This window comes from Bufo bufo, chromosome 5 (assembly GCF_905171765.1).
Source record: "Bufo bufo chromosome 5, aBufBuf1.1, whole genome shotgun sequence".
NCBI lineage: Eukaryota > Metazoa > Chordata > Amphibia > Anura > Bufonidae > Bufo > Bufo bufo.
This window is the reverse complement of record NC_053393.1, coordinates 223,109,064-223,128,625: the sequence shown is the minus strand read 5'-3', so window position 1 is coordinate 223,128,625 and position 19,562 is coordinate 223,109,064. Positions and strand designations below refer to the sequence as shown.

Here is a 19,562-nt window from a genome sequence, read left to right as displayed (position 1 = left end):
AATATTGGAAAACAGCATCCATAGAATATGTACAAAACATGTGTTTTAAATCCATTCATAAATATGCCCACAATTCCTATTCCAACTCAATTAGCTTCACACACAGTGAGACCATTTAAGCCACAAATGTATTTCCCTTTGCTACATAGACAGTCACGCAAAAAAAAAAAAAAAATACAGAAATTGTATAAAATTTGAATTTGTCCAAAAGAGATCTGTATAGGTGGTGCCAAGGTCTCTGGCACGGAAAAGCCTCTGTGTAAACCTCAAACAAGAATTAATCCTCAAGGACCGTTACAATCAAACCTTTAAAAGTAAAAAAGCTGAAGCCCATCACTGAGGGAGTCTACAACCTGCTCCCAGTAGTCTTGCCTGGCATACTACACATCAAAGCAAACTGGGACCTGATAGCAGGATTCTGCACGAATCCCTTATCTCAGAGCAAGCGGATGCTTCTCCTCTGATTGTCTTGAACTGCCACCTGTCCCAGCATCTTTGAAGGCAATGCTAAGCCTGAGATGGATCTGACCTCCTTGAGCTGGGATCCTTTTATGTCTTTCTTCATTTTCGGCTCAGTTACATTTTTTACCCTTGCAATGCACAGTACATGAAACAAAGAATGTTCTCCCTCTTGACTCATTTTGTCCCCAGCTATTTAGAAAAAGAGACAGAAAAAAAAACAATGCTAAGGATTAGATTATACTCCACCCCACAATATGGGGGCTGTCCTCTCGAGACAAGCCTCTTATTTTCAAGTTACAACTAGATGTCTGCTGTGAGAAGAGGCTTTGCTAGCAGAGTCCTATTAACTGAAAGCCAGAATATGAAAGCTGCATATCAGAGATAGCTTAACAGTATAAAGCCTTATAATAAACACGTATAAAGCAAGACAGGGAAGGAAAGAAGGGAAAATAAATTGGTAAAAATGCTTTCATTTGTAAGCTGTAACCTTGCCTAATATCTGCCAGTTCCTTGTACAATGATACACATGTCTCAATATCCACACAGTTGGTACATATAACCAACCTGGCAGTCAAACAAAGCCTTCATGTCACTGTATCCCCATACACATTTCAGGGACTAAAAAGGACTGCAGCTCAAGTGAAGCTGCAATACCAAGTACAGCCGCTATCCAATGTACGGCGCTGTGCTTGGTAAGCTTCTTAAACCGCTGACTGGCAGGGCTCATGGGTGCCAAACCTCCACCAATCTGATATTGATGACCTAGTGTTCAGGTTAGGTCATCAATATCAAACTCTCAGAAAACCCCTTTAAGAATGTGGCAACCTTTTCAATTCTATGTTACAATGTATACACAACCCTTTTATTAACTGAGACTACGTGAACTTATTGTATCAAAGCACAGCTGGTATATAGCTTATACATATTATACCATCACTCAATGTCATGTCAACAGGGTCGCAAGGCATATACTTTAATTGCTGTAAAACACTGATGGATGCCAACATGCAATGGTTACTTTTTCTTTAAATGAAAACAGTGAAGCATTCTCTTCTATGAAGGATGTAGCAAGGTCGGAAAAACTATATGGGATATAAAGATTCAAATATGAGGGAGGCTTGGTGAAAAGTTGTTTGTTAAAGGGCTTGTCTAGATCCAAATACCCACTTGCAAGAGGTTTTGGTGCTGCAAGAGGCCTTCATTCAGTAGTCAATTTGTACAATATTTATGTGACTAGGGAAAACAAAATTTGACAAAGTGCCTATTGTAATCAATGGGAGTCTATTTTATGAATTTACTATTATGTGAAATCCTGGAGTCTTCAATGATAAGGGATGTACAGAACAAGTGTCACAAACTTGTACGGCTCCAGCGGTGAGAACTCCAGCTTCAGCACGCCAGGAGAGACTTGCTGCTAAGCCACGCCCCCTGTTGATGTGACAGCATCCTTAGCAACAGGATGTAATGCTCTTACTCCTCACAGCGGGCGTGTGCTGGAGAAGACTAGCAGTGGGATTATTGCTCAGCTGCTCTATTACGGTGGGCTAGTGTTCTAACTAATGGAACGCCGAGTCATGACCTATAAAGTTCTGATCGCAGGACTTGGTGCTCTAATAAAACAAACCCCTTCCTGGCCATATAAGAGTGCCAGTGATAGTCTGGTTCTGACCCATTTTCGTACGACTATCCGTTTGAGTTGTTTTGATCTCTTGCTGTTTGTCTATCTCTGCACCTTAGTAGAATAGGGACCGTTGACCAGTGGGGCGTTGAGAATCCCATTCTTTTAGCTTTACAAAAGCCTAGTGACAATTCTCAAAAGATTTTCCATGCATTGCATTTCCACCACAAATCCATGTTAGATTTGCCATTATGACAACTCTAGCTTTTTAAAGAAGGTTTAGTATAATGGTAGAAAGGCTCAAATTTTATAATGAAAATAAACTTACCAAAAGTCATATTGTATAGCAGGTAAGCATGTCAAACAATGTGTACATCATCACAACCAATTTAAAGGGAACCCGTCACAATAAAGGGAACCCGTTTTTTTTTATTATTAGAATTTCTAATTACACAGTAGAACACAATGAGGTACAAGAAACCACAAAAAGGTCAAGTAGGCATCTCAAATACATATCTTACAAGAATCACATATACCAACCAATGGTAGTCTAGTGTGTAAATAGTCTAGTGCGTTTTATCAAAAAATAATTGAAAATGTCAAAAACTTACAGTTTTATGACTGCAGAATGTTGCAAAAACCATACATAAAATATGCACATCTAGTACACTGAGAAGAAACACAAGAAACATAAAGAGTGGTGGAGAAGGTATAAAATATGAAGGCTAGACTGAGCAGGTTGCTGTTAAAGAATTATAGTCGGCAGTTAATCCAACATCCCACATAGCTTTAAAAATCCATGTTATCACAAGCTAATGCTGTGAGTTATTCCATAGGTCTAACTTTGCAGATCCTAGTGTATAGGTTAGAAAATGGTGGTGGTGAAGTTATTTTCTAACATCGAGCAATGAGACATCAGGCAGCTGTTAAATGTTAAGTCTAAAGTAGGGTTGTTTCGATACCAAAATTTTGATTCGATTTCGATAGCATAAAAAAGTATTGCAATACTCAATACCATGCAAAAAAAGGTGACTAAAAAAAATGTCGAATCGCACGATTTTTCTTTTTTCTTACCGCATAGGAGACTTTTTAAAATATTTTAATAGTTTGGACTTTTCGAACGTGGCGATATGTAATATGTTTATCTATTGTTTATCTATTTTATATGTAAAATTGGGAAAGGAGGTGATTTATACTTAATAATTTTGGTGTTTTTTTAATTTCTTTAATTTAAATTTTTTATTTATTAACTATTTCCCCCCTTAGGGGCTAGAACCTGGGATCTTTTAATGCCTTGTCCTATTCACCCTAATAGAGCTCTATTAGGGTGAATAGGATCTTACACTTTCCCTGCTGCCCTGTGCATAGTGCACACAGCAGCATGGAGCTTACCATGGCAGCCAGGGCTTCAGTAGCGTCCTGGCTGCCATGGTAACCAATCGGAGGTCCCAGGATTACACTGCTGGGGCTCCGATCAGAAGCTACCACTGCCACCAATGAGAGGAGATGAGGGGACTCTGTGGCCACTGCCACCAATGATTTTAATACTGGGGGGTGGGGGGCACACTGCGCCACCAATGATTTTAATACTGGGGAGGTGGAAGGGGGAGGGCGCACTGCACCACCAATGTTTTTAATACTGGAGGGGGGGCGCACTGCGCCACCAATGATAATTAACGTTTAATACCTCGGCACCTGAGGGGTTAATTGCCGCGGATCGCAGCGCCCTGTCAGAGGTCGGGTACCGGCAATGTGTTTCTGCCACCGCCTGCATTTGTAATGTATTAAACGTTAGTTATCATTGGTGGCGCAGTACGCCCTCCCCTCCTCTTCGTTCCCATTGGTGGCAGTGGCACAGGGGGAGGGAGAGACTGCTTTCTTCTCCCTGTGCTGCTGAGGGAACATGGCCGCGCTGAGAGCAGCGCGATTCATGTTCTCTGATACAGTAGCACAGCCTAGTATCGATAAAAGGCAAATCCCGGTATCGTATCGATCAAATTCAATACCCGAAACAACCCTAGTCTAAAGGAACATTTTCGGACAAAGGTGGATGGGACATTTTGCAAGTAACAGATAGGGTCAAGGGGGATATCACACTCCAAAACTCCTTGAAGAAGCAGATACACGTGTCCAGAATGGATAGATCAATGGGCGTCCCAAAAAAATATAAAATATTGTCCCTCTAGCTACATGACATCACCAGCATGACCCTGGGATGGACTGATTTAATTTATGGAGAAATACAAGAATATCATACACAACATAAGTATTTTATACTGGTTTTCTTTGTTAGCAACTGAGAGGGCAGACTTTGCTAAACAAGTCGCCAGACAGAATCTGGTAAGGTTCCTCTCAGCAAGTCATGTAAAAATGCCTAGGTAATCTATCTGGTACTGGATTAAGTAAAATAGAACATATTTTAACAATAATCCCCCATGTAAAAGTACTCAATCTACATAAACACTCAATAGAGATCTGAGGACATTGAAAGACAGTGTAGGCAAAGTGCTGAATTTGTGTATAGTGAAATCTACACTGCTGAGGTAAATGATATCCTGAATGGACATATTTAAATGGTAGCAAGCACCTCATAGTAGGGTCAACAATGTCAGCAAAACATAAAAGCTTATTTTGAAACCAATGTTTAGACATATGTGTGGTAATACTATCTGGGAAGGAGGGATGATATAGAAAAAAGGGTCACTGTGGAACATGGAGAAGCTAAGTTAAATTCCTTGCTACAATATCTCCAAATATCTCTAGTAAAAGCTATAGGCCCTAAGAGAACCCTAGTAGGTGGGTCATGGGGGTTTGTCTATAAGAAGGAATTTGGGTGATCGACGGCTAGCCAGAGTTTTTCAATTTGTGACCAGATCATGAAAGCAGGGAACGACGCTCAGACCATTAGTGAGTAGCCCAATAATAGTGAGAAATACTGGGGACCGCCAAGCCACCCCTTTCTTTAGTAGCCACTGGGATTGACTTTGGAGTCCTATACCTTTTATGGGCCCATATAAATCTTAAAATAGAAGCTTGGGTCATTATAAGGTCTTAGGTCTCAGGTCTCATGGGGACTGCGACAGGCAACATTTTGATTAAATGCAACAATTTGGGGAGAATAGACATTTTAACAGCGCATATTCTACCAAGTGAAGACAATGGCAATACTTAGGGGTAATTATTGTGGTATAAACACTCTGACTATTGCCCTTGGAGTTGTTCAGTTAGGGATTGATCTTTGGAGGATGATAGCCTCTGGGACTCAGAAGTCATATCTAAGGATCATGTCTGTGTCTCACCCTGGTTATGAAGAGAAGTCTCTATGCTCTGAGCACTTCCAGTATAGTTCCATGGCCGGTCTAAATACTGCTGAGTCAGTCAAAAGATGGTGATCTGAAGAGAGACCTTGGGCCCATTATGGAAAAGGGGCAGTCTGTTTCAATGATTGACAGCATTCCCTGTATTAGCATGCATACAGACATATTTGTCAATCATGGATTAGGACCACCCACAGGACTCAAAGCAAAAATGAGCAGGGATGTAAATGAATTAAATTCAAGGTATACAAATTTTTTCCACATAAAACTCTACATCAATCTGCTCAGTTCCTCCTGCTCTATACCACAATGCTGACAGAGTAGATTACATGTTCAATGTAAAAGATTTCATTAAATGATATGATGAGCTACTATATAAAATTGTAGACTTATATAAAGGTCTGACCAAAAGGCGTAACTTGAAGCTTATTGGGATCTCATCCAAAATCTGTAAAAGCACCACACACATCTACCATGCATTATTTATAATACTGGTGTATTCTTATGTGGCAGAGGAGGTCTTTGTGCCCACTCAGGCAGCCATGGTGTGACAGCTATCTCTGCACCCCCCCCCCTTCCCCATCTACACCCCTATATACTAAAGTTCATGTAGTTTCTGTGGTATTCCTGTGTAATACTGGAGTTCTGCTTATGGAAAGCCATTCTTTGTGTTAGATTTTATCCTCTTGATCAGAAAATGTTAATTAATCAGAAGAGCTGTGTGTAGAGTGCACTTTGGGAAATAAAGTAGAGGAAGAAGGGTAACCCCCACTTTGAATAATAACTCAAAGAAAGATCTTTTACAGTCTCTTGTGGACTTGCTATTTTGCTCCTAAGAAGCAATAAGTTGCCTTTTTCTTAGCTGGCTATGGATAACAATGCTTTTCTACTATGCTAATAATTCATGAACATAATGTGCCTGCAGCCGCCTTTGGGGCTGTATGGCCTGCTTGAAACCTGAGTGACATTTCAAAAAAGAGAAAAGTGGAAAAAAGAGAACACAAGATAATAAATATTAACATTACTCTGACTTTTCAATTAAATCTTACATATGTTTTGACACAGATAAGAGCATATTTTACACAACCTTCATTCTCAGCTTTGTGGTTCAACCACTAGAGAAATGTCCTTTTTAACCTTTTTCAAAAGCATAAATCTCAATGTGTGTTTTCAGAGTTTGCATTTTCTTTCAGGCTTTCTAACTTTCTTTAATCATATGGAAGTGTGGCGATAATGTAGATTGTAAGCTGCATGCGGTAGGCATTTGTTACCTTACATAGCAGCAGGTGCCACTTTCCTAATATCTACACTGAACAAAAAAATAAACGCAACACTTTCGGTTTTGCTCCCATTTTGCATGAGCTGAACTCAAAGATCTGAAACATTTTCTACATACACAAAAGACCCATTACTCTCAAATATTGTTCACAAATCTGTCTAAATCTGTGTTAGTGAGCACTTCTCCTTTGCCGAGATAATCGATCCCACCTCACAGGTGTGGCATATCAAGGTGCTGATTAGACAGCATGATTATTGCACAGGTGTGCCTTAGACTGCCCACAATAAAGGGTCACTCTGAAATGTGCACAATGCCACAGATGTCGCAACATTTGAGGGAGCGTGCAATTGGCATGCTGACTGCAGGAATGTCTACCAGAGCTGTTGCCCGTGCAATAAATGTTCATTTATCTACCATAAGACATCTCCAAAGGCGTTTAAGAGAATTTGCCAGTACATCCAACCGGCCTCACAACCACAGATCACGTGTAACCACACCAGCCCAGGACCTCCACATCCAGCATGCTCATCTCCATGATCGTCTGAGACCAGCCACCCGGACAGCTGCAGCAACAATCGGTTTGCATAGCCTAAGAATTTCTGCACAAACTTCCAGAAACTGTCTCAGGGAAGCTCATCTGCATGCTCGTAGTCCTCATCGGGGTCTGGACCTGACTGCAGTTCGTCGTCATAACCGACTTGAGTGGGCAAATGCTCACATTCTATGGCGTCTGGCACGTTGGAGAGGCGTTCTGTTCACAGATGAGTCCCGGTTTTCACTGTTCAGGGCAGATGGCAGACAGCATGTGTGGCGTTGTGTGTGTGAGCGGTATGCTGACATCAACGTTGTGGATCGAGTGGCCCATTGTGGTGGTGGGGTTATGGTATGGGCAGGCGTATGTTATGGACAATGAACATAGGTGCATTTTATTGATGGCATTTTGAATGCACAGAGATACTGTGTCGAGATCCTGAGGCCCATTGTTGTGCCATTCATCCACGACCATCACCTCATGTTGCAGCATGACAATGCACGGCCCCATGTTGCAAGGATCTGTACACAATTCCTGGAAGCTGAAAACATACCGGTTTATGCACGGCCAGCATACTCACCGGACATTTCACCCATTGAGCATGTTTGGAATGCTCTGGATCGGCGTATATGACATCGTGTTCCAGTTCCTGCTAATATTCTGCAACTTTGCACAGCTATTGAAGAGGAGTAGACCAACATTCCACAGGCCACAATCAACAACCTGATCAACTGTATGCGACGGAGATGTGTTGCACTGCGTGGTGGCCACACCAGATACTGACTGGTTTTCTGACCCCTTCCCAGTAAGGCAAAATTGTGCACATTTCAGAGTGGCATTTTATTGTGTGCAGTTTAAGGCACACCTGTGCAATATTCACGCTGTCTAATCAGCACCTTGATATGCCACACCTGTGAGGTGGGATGGATTATCTCGGCAAAGGAGAAGTGCTCACTAACACCGATTTAGACAGATTTGTGAACAATATTTTAGAGTAATGGGTCTTTTGTATATGTAGAAAATGTTTCAGATCTTTGAGTTCAGCTGATGCAAAATGGGAGCAAAACCGAAAGTGTTGCGTTTATATTTTTGTACTGTGTATGATTAACAGAATCAGATTTTGTTAACCTTTTTCTGCTCTTAAAGAGCACCTGTCACTACACAACATTCATGTCTCCAAGCAGCAACAATAAAGAGCCCCGCCGTACAGCCCACAAAAGCAGAGGAAATGCCGTAAGCTGCTTCTATCATCTGTCCAAATCGGAGGAGAGCCCACACTACAGTGGCTCTCCACCAACTGGTATCACTGACAGCACCCAGTCTCATGGAATGATGCCCCAAATTTGGGGTTTTCCTAGCTATACCATTTGTCCATTTCAGAAATAAATGATCATGATTAGGGGTGCACCGAAATGAAAATTCTGGTCCGAAACTGAAACCGAAAATTCAGGATGCCCTTGACCGAAAACCGAAACTGCCTTTTTGCCCAAATACTTTTAAAATACTTTTTTTTTAATGATTTTATTAATAATTCTTTTTCATGAATGAAATTCATCTGTGGGTGGCGCTGTTATGGAGAGGGGGATCTGTGGGTGGCGCTGTTATGGAGAGGGGCATCTGTGGGTGGCGCTGTTATGGAGAGGGGGATCTGTGGGTGGCGCTATGGAGAGGGGGATCTGTGGGTGGCGCTGTTATGGAGAGGGGGATCTGTGGGTGGCGCTGTTATGGAGAGGGGGATCTGTGGGTGGCGCTGTTATGGAGAGGGGGATCTGTGGGTGGCGCTGTTATGGAGAGGGGGATCTGTGGGTGGCGCTGTTATGGAGAGGGGGATCTGTGGGTGGCGCTGTTATGGAGAGGGGGATCTGTGGGTGGCGCTGTTATCGAGAGGGGGATCTGTGGGTGGCGCTGTTATCGAGAGGGGGATCTGTGGGTGGCGCTGTTATGGAGAGGGGGATCTGTGCACTGTTATGGCAAGGGGATATGTGCACTGTTATGGGCATAACAGTGCACAGATCCCTTTCCCCATAACAGTGCACAGATCCCTTTCCCCATAACAGTGCACAGATCCCCCCTCCCCATAGCAGTGCCATAGACCGATCCCCCTACCCATAACAGCCCCAGCCCTGCTGCTCACAGCATCACTCACTGCATCTTTATTTTACCTTACAATCGTGACGCTCCGGTAACAACTCTGCAGGCAGAGCGGAGGGCGGCGTAACGTCACTTACTCACGTGACGCACCTGCTCCGCCCACTTTATGAATGAAGGAGGCGGAGCAGGCGCGTCACGTGAGTAAGTGACGTTACGCCGGCCTCCGCTCTGCCTGCAGAGTTGTTAGTTACTGGAGCGTCACGATTGTAAGGTAAAATAAAGATGCAGTGACAAAGTAAACCGCCCGCCCGGCGCCCGCCCGCAGATGGTGGGTGACAAATCCCACACCCCATATTTTCGGCTGATATGTAACAATATCGGCCGAAGTGGATTAGGTGCATTTTCGGCCGATATTTTCGGCTGCCGGAATTTCGGTGCACCCCTAATCATGATCTTGCATCCATAAACACAATTTCAAAATATCACACATCAACCAATAATTTCCAAATAAAACTAACCAAAAACATTTTATTAGTGTGTTTTTGTATTATTATTTTAGGGTTAAATAATAGAAAAAATTTGCTAATTTTACAGCACCATCCAAGTTGTGCGGCAATCTATTACACTATTCCTCAAATACATTGATACATTTCCCCCATGTTTTTTTAAATCCAAATATACCCAATACAGGAAAAATCTATCCAAGCAGGGCTGTAAGGAATTCAGATCCCCAGATGTTGCCCTTGAGGACTGTCAACATAATACAGGCTTCAGGTAACGGCAGCCTGCATTCTGTCAAACTGCTGCTGACAGGGGCTATCATAATATCTATTAGCACAACCCAGTTGCCTCTACGAGCAGTCTGAAGACAGAACACAGACTGCTGTGGGCAGCACCAGGGAATCTGAATGCCCCATAACTCTACAGATAATGTTCCACTGATCTGTTGAGATACAAGGGAAACTTGAATCAGTGAAAGGATACAAAAATACACAAAAACAAAGTACACTATTATGAAAGACTCATTAAAAGGACTAACAATAAGAGTAAAAGGCAGTCATGTTAAAGGGAATCTGTCACTCTGATTTTGAACCATTATCACTATCCTTATTTTCCTACTGCCCCCCATTCACCCGCTTTCAGTGCTCAAGGTTGCATTGAAGTACATTGTCAGGACTGCTGTGCATACGCACGTGAGTCCTCTCTATTAAGTCTGGACTGTGTATTTCAGTGCAGCTTTGAATGCTTACCGCAGGGGAACCGAGGGCAGTAGGAAAATAAATAATAGTGATCCACACTCCTTATCTGCAGTACTACTCATGTGTTACTGTAGATAATAGTCCAAAATTGTGTTGACAGATTCCCTTTAAGGGGTCCAAACCATATTATAATGTCTGCTATATAGGATAGTAGCGATACAAACTCTCTGTATCATACTATATTTTTACTTATCCTCTGGTTGCTCAGATACATCAGTTATCATCCCCATCATCCTCACCCATCACCACATTATGTCTCCCATGTAGTGGAAGTGGTTACTCCTGTAAACCATCCTTTTGGGCAACTCGTGGGCAGCACATGTTGGCCCACTCTCATTCTTGGGAGGGTACTGAACCACTACCACAAATATTTAGTAAGGTTGTCATGGGGTTTACGTTATGTTTATTCAGAAATCCAGACAGGCTCGAGCTCATCCCCGAGCTACTCTCAGCAAGAGAGCACATCCCCCCTGCCATGTTTTTATTCCACACATATGTTATGGATGTTTGAAGTAATAGTTACCATCCGTCTGCAATGAAAGTCTTTCAGTTCTGCCTGATAAGTGGAACTCCCTGAGAGAACACGACATTCCACAGGCACACTCTTAAAAAAAAATACCAAAATAATAAAAAGGAAAAAAAAATCATCACCGCAGCAATGAGAAGCATACACATGCCTTTCAAAAATCATTTTCTTCTCTTCTGTGCTCCAGGAAGCTTTTTCTTTGGAACACAAAACATTCATAAATCATAACTGCTAACCTTAAAGAATACATTACTCCAGGGCACATTTTTCGTACTACACAATTTGAGCGCAATGAGAATACATGTTTGCAGACAGAGACTTGAGCCGGACTGAGGGGGTGAAGCTCTAAATACTAAGCAGTCAGGAGGAATTTGAGGATTTGTTGCATGGTTGCAGAGACAAGTCATGATGTACCAATAAAAACAATATGAAATCATAATAGAGGACGATTATTCACAATTGTACAAAAAAAGTGGAGGAGTATACCAAAATGAATAATCATATTGTTTAGTTTGTCAAAAAAAAAGCACCTAAAATCACATCTGGAATCCGATTGGTTGTTACAAAAGAATTTCTTCCCTTTTTCTGGCAGAAATCGTTCTAGGTCTTCGTAATTTTTTCCAGCTATAAGACAGGGGGCCTCATGTTTCCAGGGCAAAGTCTGATTAGTTGCCATGTAAAACAAGTGTGTACATCATACTCCTCATGCTTTTATATTAGTTGTCCTTTTTTTCCCCTCTCATTTGTCCTGTAGTGATGACACGTGGTGTATGCACACATGACCACTGCAGCCAATTCCTGTCCTCAGCAGTCTGTGGCAAGCAACTGGCTGTAACAGTCACGTCAATAATGTATGACATGTCATCGCTGCAGTGAAAGACCGATGGTGACCACAGGAGCAGTAGCATTCACCATGAGAACTAATAAGGTGAGTGTGAGTTTTTTATTTTTCTACATTCCCTGCTTTTAGTATATATTTATAATTCCTGGGCAATCCCTTAAAGGGGTCTGTAACTTTTGATTACTGATAAACTATCCTCTGGATAGGTAATCAGCATCTGAACGGCGGGAGTCTGACACCTGGGACCCCCACCATTCAGAAGGCAGCGGCACTTGCAGTAGCACCACAGCCTCGCTGTTTCACGCAGGCAAGTGATGTCATGACTATGTACGTGGCCTGGGCACAGCCCAGCCCCATTGAAGTGGCACTACTGAGAGCGCTGCTGCCTTCTCAAACAGCTGTTTGGCGTAGATCCCAGGTGTTGAGCTCCTACCATACAGAACCTCTTTAAATTGCGTCTGTAAGCATGCCGAACTGTATTTAACCAGGCATATTGCTGGGAAGGGTTGATAATACTCATGAAAACTATACCTTTCTTTTCTCTGTTGCTTCTAGCTTTGTGGAGATCATTACTTTTATATTTATGCAAATTAGGCAGTTAGAGCACTGGGGGCACTGTAGTAGCTCATGGAGCACCACTACTGTTACGGCCCCTGGTGTAGCACACTACCCCCTTCCCTTTGATTGACAGGGATAGACAGCCCTGTCTTATGGTGCCTGTGCTGTGGCTCACTAATCATTGGTGGTCCAGTGTTATTTATGATATATAAATAGTCATTGCTAGCTGTGGCTAATTTGTGGGCATTCATTTAAAATAAGGTCTATTATGCAGACATTCATTCAAAATAAGGTCTAATATATAGGCATTAATTCTAAATAAGGTCTAACATGTGGGGAATCAAGAGAGCGAGCACTGTGTGGGAGAGAGAAAATACTTACCTTGTGATCCTCCCAGCAGCTGCTATCCTCCACTGTATATAAAGCTGCTGGCACACCACTTGCAGATGGCTTCACACAGAGCAGAGGAGAGCAGCTGCTTGGAGGATCACAAGGTAAGTATTCTCTCTTTCCCGCACAGTGCTAGCTCCCTTGAATGCCCATATATTAGACCTCATTCTGAATGAATGCCTACATATTAGACCTCATTCTGAATGAATGCCTACATATTAGACCTCATTCTGAATGAATGCTTACATATTAGACCTCATTCTGAATTAATGCCTACATATTAGACCTTATTGGGGAAGAATACCTAAATATTAGACCTTATATTAAATGAATGCCTACATATTAGACCTTATTGGGGAATAATACCTAAATATTAGACCTTATATTAAATGAAAGTCTACATATTAGACCTTATTTTGAATGAACTCCTACATATTGGCCACAGCGCATTAACAAAGTCATGCATTCCTAGGGGAATGTATGATTTTGCTAAAACACATATAATAATTATGGTCCAGCTTTATGTTAGTACATCACAGCGCACTCACCATTAGCCTGGGCTGTCTATCCCTGTCAATCAAAGGCAAGGGGGAAGTGTACTCAGCATCGAGGGCCGTAGCAGTAGTAGTGCTCCAAGAGCTATGAAGGCCCCTTGATGCTCCAACTGCCAAATCTGCATAAAGCTAAAAGTAGTGATATCTCCACAATGCTACAAGCTACACAAGAAATAAAGATATTGTAATCTGCATGGCAATATGCATGGTTTAATAGGGTCAATCATGCTGACAAAGTCTCTTTAATATTTGAAAACTATGTTGTACATAAAGACAATATCATCAAAACTACATTACTCCTTTTGTCTCCAGGTCTATCATTTAAAACATCTATGGGCATCAGAAGTATTGAACTCTTGGAGTCAACTCTGCTCAACCGGCAGTATTTTTTTTAAATCTTAAATCCCTGGTCAAATAACTACAACCATTACCATACCAACCCCCGCCTTATGCCTCATTCACACAGTCAGTGTTTGGTCACTGATTTCCATCGTGATTTTGAGCCAAAACCAGGTGCGGCTCTAAGATCTTTCCCTTATACCTAATGTGTGTGAATGAGGTTTAATTTGTTAATCCTTAATAAAGAATATCTAAACCCCAACTACATTTTTAGTGGTATAGTTTTTCAACCCCCCCCCCCCCTAAAAATAAAAAAATAAAAAATAAAATAAAAAAAACGATATAACCAAATAATGAATCCTAGCACAAAATCAACCTTTTTAAAAGTGATCTACCTTACATATGCTGGAGCTAGTATAATTTAAATATAACTGCATAATTTTTAATTTTAAAAAGATAAAAAGCATCCAAACATTCAGCATTTTTAAAAGTAAAAACCTAAAAACACTTAGGGTATCTCTTTATAACAATTTCACCATGCCGTACAGCCAGCAACTTCTCTTCTAGAAATTTAGCCCAAACTTGTCATAATGCAAACACAGGTCACAACTAGATGCTAACATTTGGATATGGAGACAGATGCGTGCCTCTGCGCCTGTGTGTTTAGGACTTTTCGGTTGCAGAATCTGCATTCAAATTTTACAACTAAATATAGTACTATTCACTCACATTATTAATAAAATCCACTAGTGATTCTAAGTATGCCATGGCTTTGCAAATCTGCAGCATACCCTATCTCAAATCCCACATATTTTCGCCTCATCATTGTTATACAATGTGTGAAATCTGTAATGACAATCCACACCAAAATCATCAATGAAATCCACATGGATAATAGTCAACTAGAGATGAGCGAATTTCCGTACTCCCCTGCATAACGGAAATGGGATGGATCCGTTTTGCAGCCCATAGACTTCTATTATGACGGAATGAATAACGGAATGCCTCTAAAGGCATTCCGTTATGCATTCCATCATAGAATTGCGTTATGGTCCGTGGTAATGGAATCCATAACGCAATTCACCTTCAACCACCAAACAAAGTGTGAACGAATTTCAAAATATGAAATTCGCTCATCTCTATAGTCAACCATTTGTACTACTGCTCCATTCAAAGTCTTTTGCACTGAAGGAGATCTGAGGTCACTATGGTCATGCAGTAAGCATGAATGGATGCCATGGGGCCCCCAGTGATCAGACATTCAACATCTATCCTGTGGGCCCCCAGATATTTTCCTTTTTCAACAGTCCTCTTATAATTGTCAAATCAAATGCAATCTTCTTTTAAGAAAAAAAATTTAATAAAAGAAAACCAAATTAAGGCTACTTTCACACTGGAGTTTTGGCTTTCCATATGTGGGATTCGTTCAGGGCTCTCACAAGCGGTCCAAAACGGATCAGTTTGCATTCTAATGCGTTCTGAATGGAAAAGGATCCGCTCAGAATGCATCAGTTTGCATTAGTTCAGTCTCCATTCCGCTCTGGAAGCGGACACCAAAACACTACCAGCAGCGTTTTGCTGTCCGCTTGACAAAACTGGGCCAAACGGACCCGTCCTGGCACACAATGTAAGTCAATAGGGACGGATCCATTTTCTCTGACACAATCTGGCACAATAGAAAACGGATCCATCTCCCATTGACTTTCAATGGAGTTCATGAAGGATCCGTCTTTGCTATGTTACAGATAATACAAACGGATCCGTTCTTGACGGATGAATGCGGTTGTATTATTGTAACGGATCCGCCCAAAACGCGAGTGTGAAAGTAGCCTAAAACTTTACAGCATAGACATGCTGTCTTCAAGTCTGATTCTAACATAAAACCATATAATTAACCTTAACATGTCACCAACACAGACATAAGACATGGCACGTACTATATCAGCACCGCCAGGTGCTGCACAGTCCAGGTGCTGCTGTTTTTTTTTAGCAATGACTACAGTGGACACAGAAGCCTGACCCTTTGGGGATACTGAGAAAGTTCTCTGCCGACTCTGCATTATGCCAAATGGTATCACTGGCACCTGTGACACATTTAAGAGGTGACATTTAAGGCTGAGGTGGAGGGGGTCAAAGTGGCATTTGTCATCACCCATGTTTTCTTTGCACATTCAGCTGCAGGGCTCTGAAATTAGATCATTTGCTTGTATAAACCCCCATGGCTCTCAGAAAATACTGTGGAATGTACATGCCTCAGTCTAGAGTTTTATAGGTTAATGAAAAGCAGTCTAAGTGATCTCACCAGCTTTAAATGAACCCAACTAACACCTACAGTCCTCCGCTTCATCACTTTCCTCAGTTTTTTCACACATAAAGGCAAATGGTAAACTCTGAAATATGGCCAACTGTTCACTTCATTTAGACTCTGTGAACAAACATTCCATAAGCCAAAATTGTAAATTAATATCCTGTGTTATATAGCAATTCCTCAAAATGCAGAACATTCTAGAACCTCAAGAGGCCGGTAAACCCTCCATTTTTTCATAGGAAAAAGTCAAGGTAAGCAAAGGGGTGCAGCGCATAATACCTTGCACCAAGCAACATTGGGTTTGTAGTGGAGTGGATTTTTCACCTACTGAGTGTGAACCTCTAAAATTGAAGGATCCTTTTACACAACCTAAATTCAGGCCATAACGAGAGCCAATGGATGTTTAAAACCAGATGAACTGTGCTCGTTCAAAGGACCTTCACATGGGATGATGGAAAGTGCATGGGCAATGAATAATCGTTACGATGATCAATTGTTCTCCATACTTTTACATTATGTCAGAAGAACATCTCCTGTTTACACAAGATGTATTTCGATGCTTGCATCAACAATCTGGTCAGCCGACACATGAGAGTTTGCCTGTTTGTCGACGGGTGTCATATTTACACAGGACAATTGTTAGGAACAAGCAAATGTACAAATGATTGTTCCCAATAACTAGCCTGATCATCTACCGTAGTAAAATAGCCCTGAGCTCTAGAGCACATTCAGCAAACTGACTGCATTGAAATGATGTTGAAGTTTTCTTCCAGCCTATCAAACCTTAAAGGGGTTGTCTCATCTGAGACATTGGTAGCATATTGCTTGGATATGCCACCAGTGTCAGATAGGTGCAGGTCCCACTTCTGATCTCCAGAACGGGACCCCTGAAGTGAGCATAGAGCATCCACACATATATAGCTGCCCTCCCTGCATTTCTATTGGCGCGATCGGATATTTTTGGAATGAAGGGAGAGCATGCCGTGCATGCATAGTGTGGTCTCTTTCACTTCTGAAGATAGCTGCGGGTCTCAATGTCACCAGTGTCTTAGATAACACAGCCACATAAACACGTAAGAGTGAAGTCAGATGAACCCACTGATTTCTACGGGACTGGCATATGTGTATGGGGGTATGTCAATATCATATGTCAATGGAAAAAAGGGATCGGACATGTTAATTTTAATTGATTTCATGGAAGCTAAGAGCTGCAGAATGTTTTTGAAAGCGGTTTATTGCAGCACTCCCATTGAGAACACAAGTATGCCCAGCTGAACAAAGCATGTATGTCCACCATTCAATACAGGCACCAATTTTACTTTTTTAACAAGTCCTTTGCTTTTTTCCTCAATTCATTGTCTATAAAATGTTATAAAGTATGAATCCATATGTACTATATATCACAAGATTTAATGTTCCTTAATTCACACTAAGTTTTAACATCTTAAAAGAATTATATCAACTGGGTTCTTCATAAAACAATAAAGATGCTTATTGCTCATAAATAACTTTTCGTAAGGGGTTTCTAAGCAAAAAACATGTGTTGTCTCATTATTGTAAACCTCTGAAAAATAAAGACTCGCTGGTGAAAATTATTAAAGTTGTGAAGCACTTTGATCTGTTCCCCAATGAGTGAGCATTTCTTGTTTTATGCTGCTTACCAACTAATGAAGGGATAACCCTAGCTTTTATCCTTGCCACTTCTCTTCTAGCCAAACCTGTGCACTAATCAGCTGTCCCTGCTAATCAGTCATCTGGCCAATGACCTCTTAACATAAACCATAAACTCTAGTGAGCACTATGGAAGCTGGGGGAACAGACAGGGGCCCATTTCATAGGTCGCCAAGTGTCATCTGGAATTGGAGACCAAAAGGTTAACCAGCAAAGTCATATCCTGCCTGGGTGATAAATCTGTAGTAGAAAGGCGAAAACTCTGACACCTCGAGAGGCACTTCTAATACCAAGAAACTGCTTGTTTTTCATCTGATTCTGAGCAAACTTGTGTTTTCCACATTAGTGTGAATTGAAAGAAAAATATATTGTGTGTTTTATTTTCTGAGGATCATGCAACCCTAGTGATAAGCCTGGAACTGAATTGTGGTTCCAAGAACTTGTAGGTACAACGTCTATTAAAAACAGAACATTTATGTTTTGTACAAAGTAAATGACTTTTGCTTTGGCAAAAGTATCTACAAAAGATGAACCCTTAATCCAGTCACTGTAAAGTTACATACATCTAGGTTTGTAGGCCTGCAGAAAAGTCTAGACACATGGGAAAAGTTCAACTGACCACCACTTTAGGAATGTCTCCATCTTTTACTTAAGCATCCATGTTTTATTGATATTAGATTAGGAATCAACATTCTCTGAGACTTGAGAAAAAGTGAAATCCTAGCACAAACATTTCCAAATCTTGTTACTTCTAAAGAAGCCGCACACCACATACAGTATCCCTACCTTTTACTGCATCCAGCCATTAAAGGGGTTTCCGGAAGTTCAATATTAATTCCTATTCTCAGGATAGTTCATAAAAGTTTGATCGTGGAGGTCTGACTCCCGGCACCCCTACTGATTAGCCATTTGAAGAGGTCGGGTTGCAGCCTCCTCACAGCATACCATGCATATCACCATATATTGTATTGAGGCTGTACTTGGTATTGCAGTCCAGGCCCATTGACTTGAATGGGACTGAGCTGCAAAGAGGAAGCTCAGTCCAATGACCGATGAATGTGATACCACTAGCCTAGGAAGAGGTTGTGAGTTGGGCCACCACCAATCAGATATCGATTATCTATCATGAAGAAGTGCCATCAATATTCAACACCCAGAATACCCTTTTCCGGAAGGGAAAACTCATACTTTGTATGACCCTATTTACATGATGATAATTCTACATTGATCAGCATTAAGGGTTGTACCAAGTGGACATGATCTTTAAACATCCAAAAAATGATCCAACGTTATGTTGAAAAGCAAGTTGTAGTTAGCCACAAATACGATGGCATATGATCTGGGGGGAGGCGGCAGCCCGGCGTTACAGCACCCTCTGGGCAAGAGGGGTCGCCCGGGGCCGAGGGAGACGATCGCCTCCTCGCCGTGCAATATGTTATGAAAATGATTATTGTTTTTTATATGTTGTATTTGAAAATGTATAAATAAAAATATAAAAATTGTGGCTTACTTTTATTGTTTTTGAACATAATGTTTGCTCATTTTGTGTATGTTTAAAAAACCTATACAATAAAAGATGAATTAATTGCATTATACTCACCTGGAGTGCCGTGAAAATTTTTCGATTAGAGGCTGACTGACTAAGTCCTTCACAGGCACCCATATCTCACAAGAGTGCAGACAAGTGGACAAGCATTGCTCATACATCTATAGCTGTCATAAAAGAAAGTTATACTCCTTAAGATAAATCGAGCTAAAATGATTTTTTTTTGTAGGAAGATTAAAGCATCAGAAATCAGGCCTAATTAAATTCTGGT

General features: G+C 41.3%; 1 protein-coding gene across 6 annotated transcripts in view; it reads right to left on the bottom strand.

Annotated features, from left to right (window-relative positions):
- Positions 1 to 19,562, bottom strand: part of GLI3 (GLI family zinc finger 3) — a 223,923-nt gene that overhangs the window by 135,215 nt on the left and 69,146 nt on the right. The window lies entirely within an intron of this gene.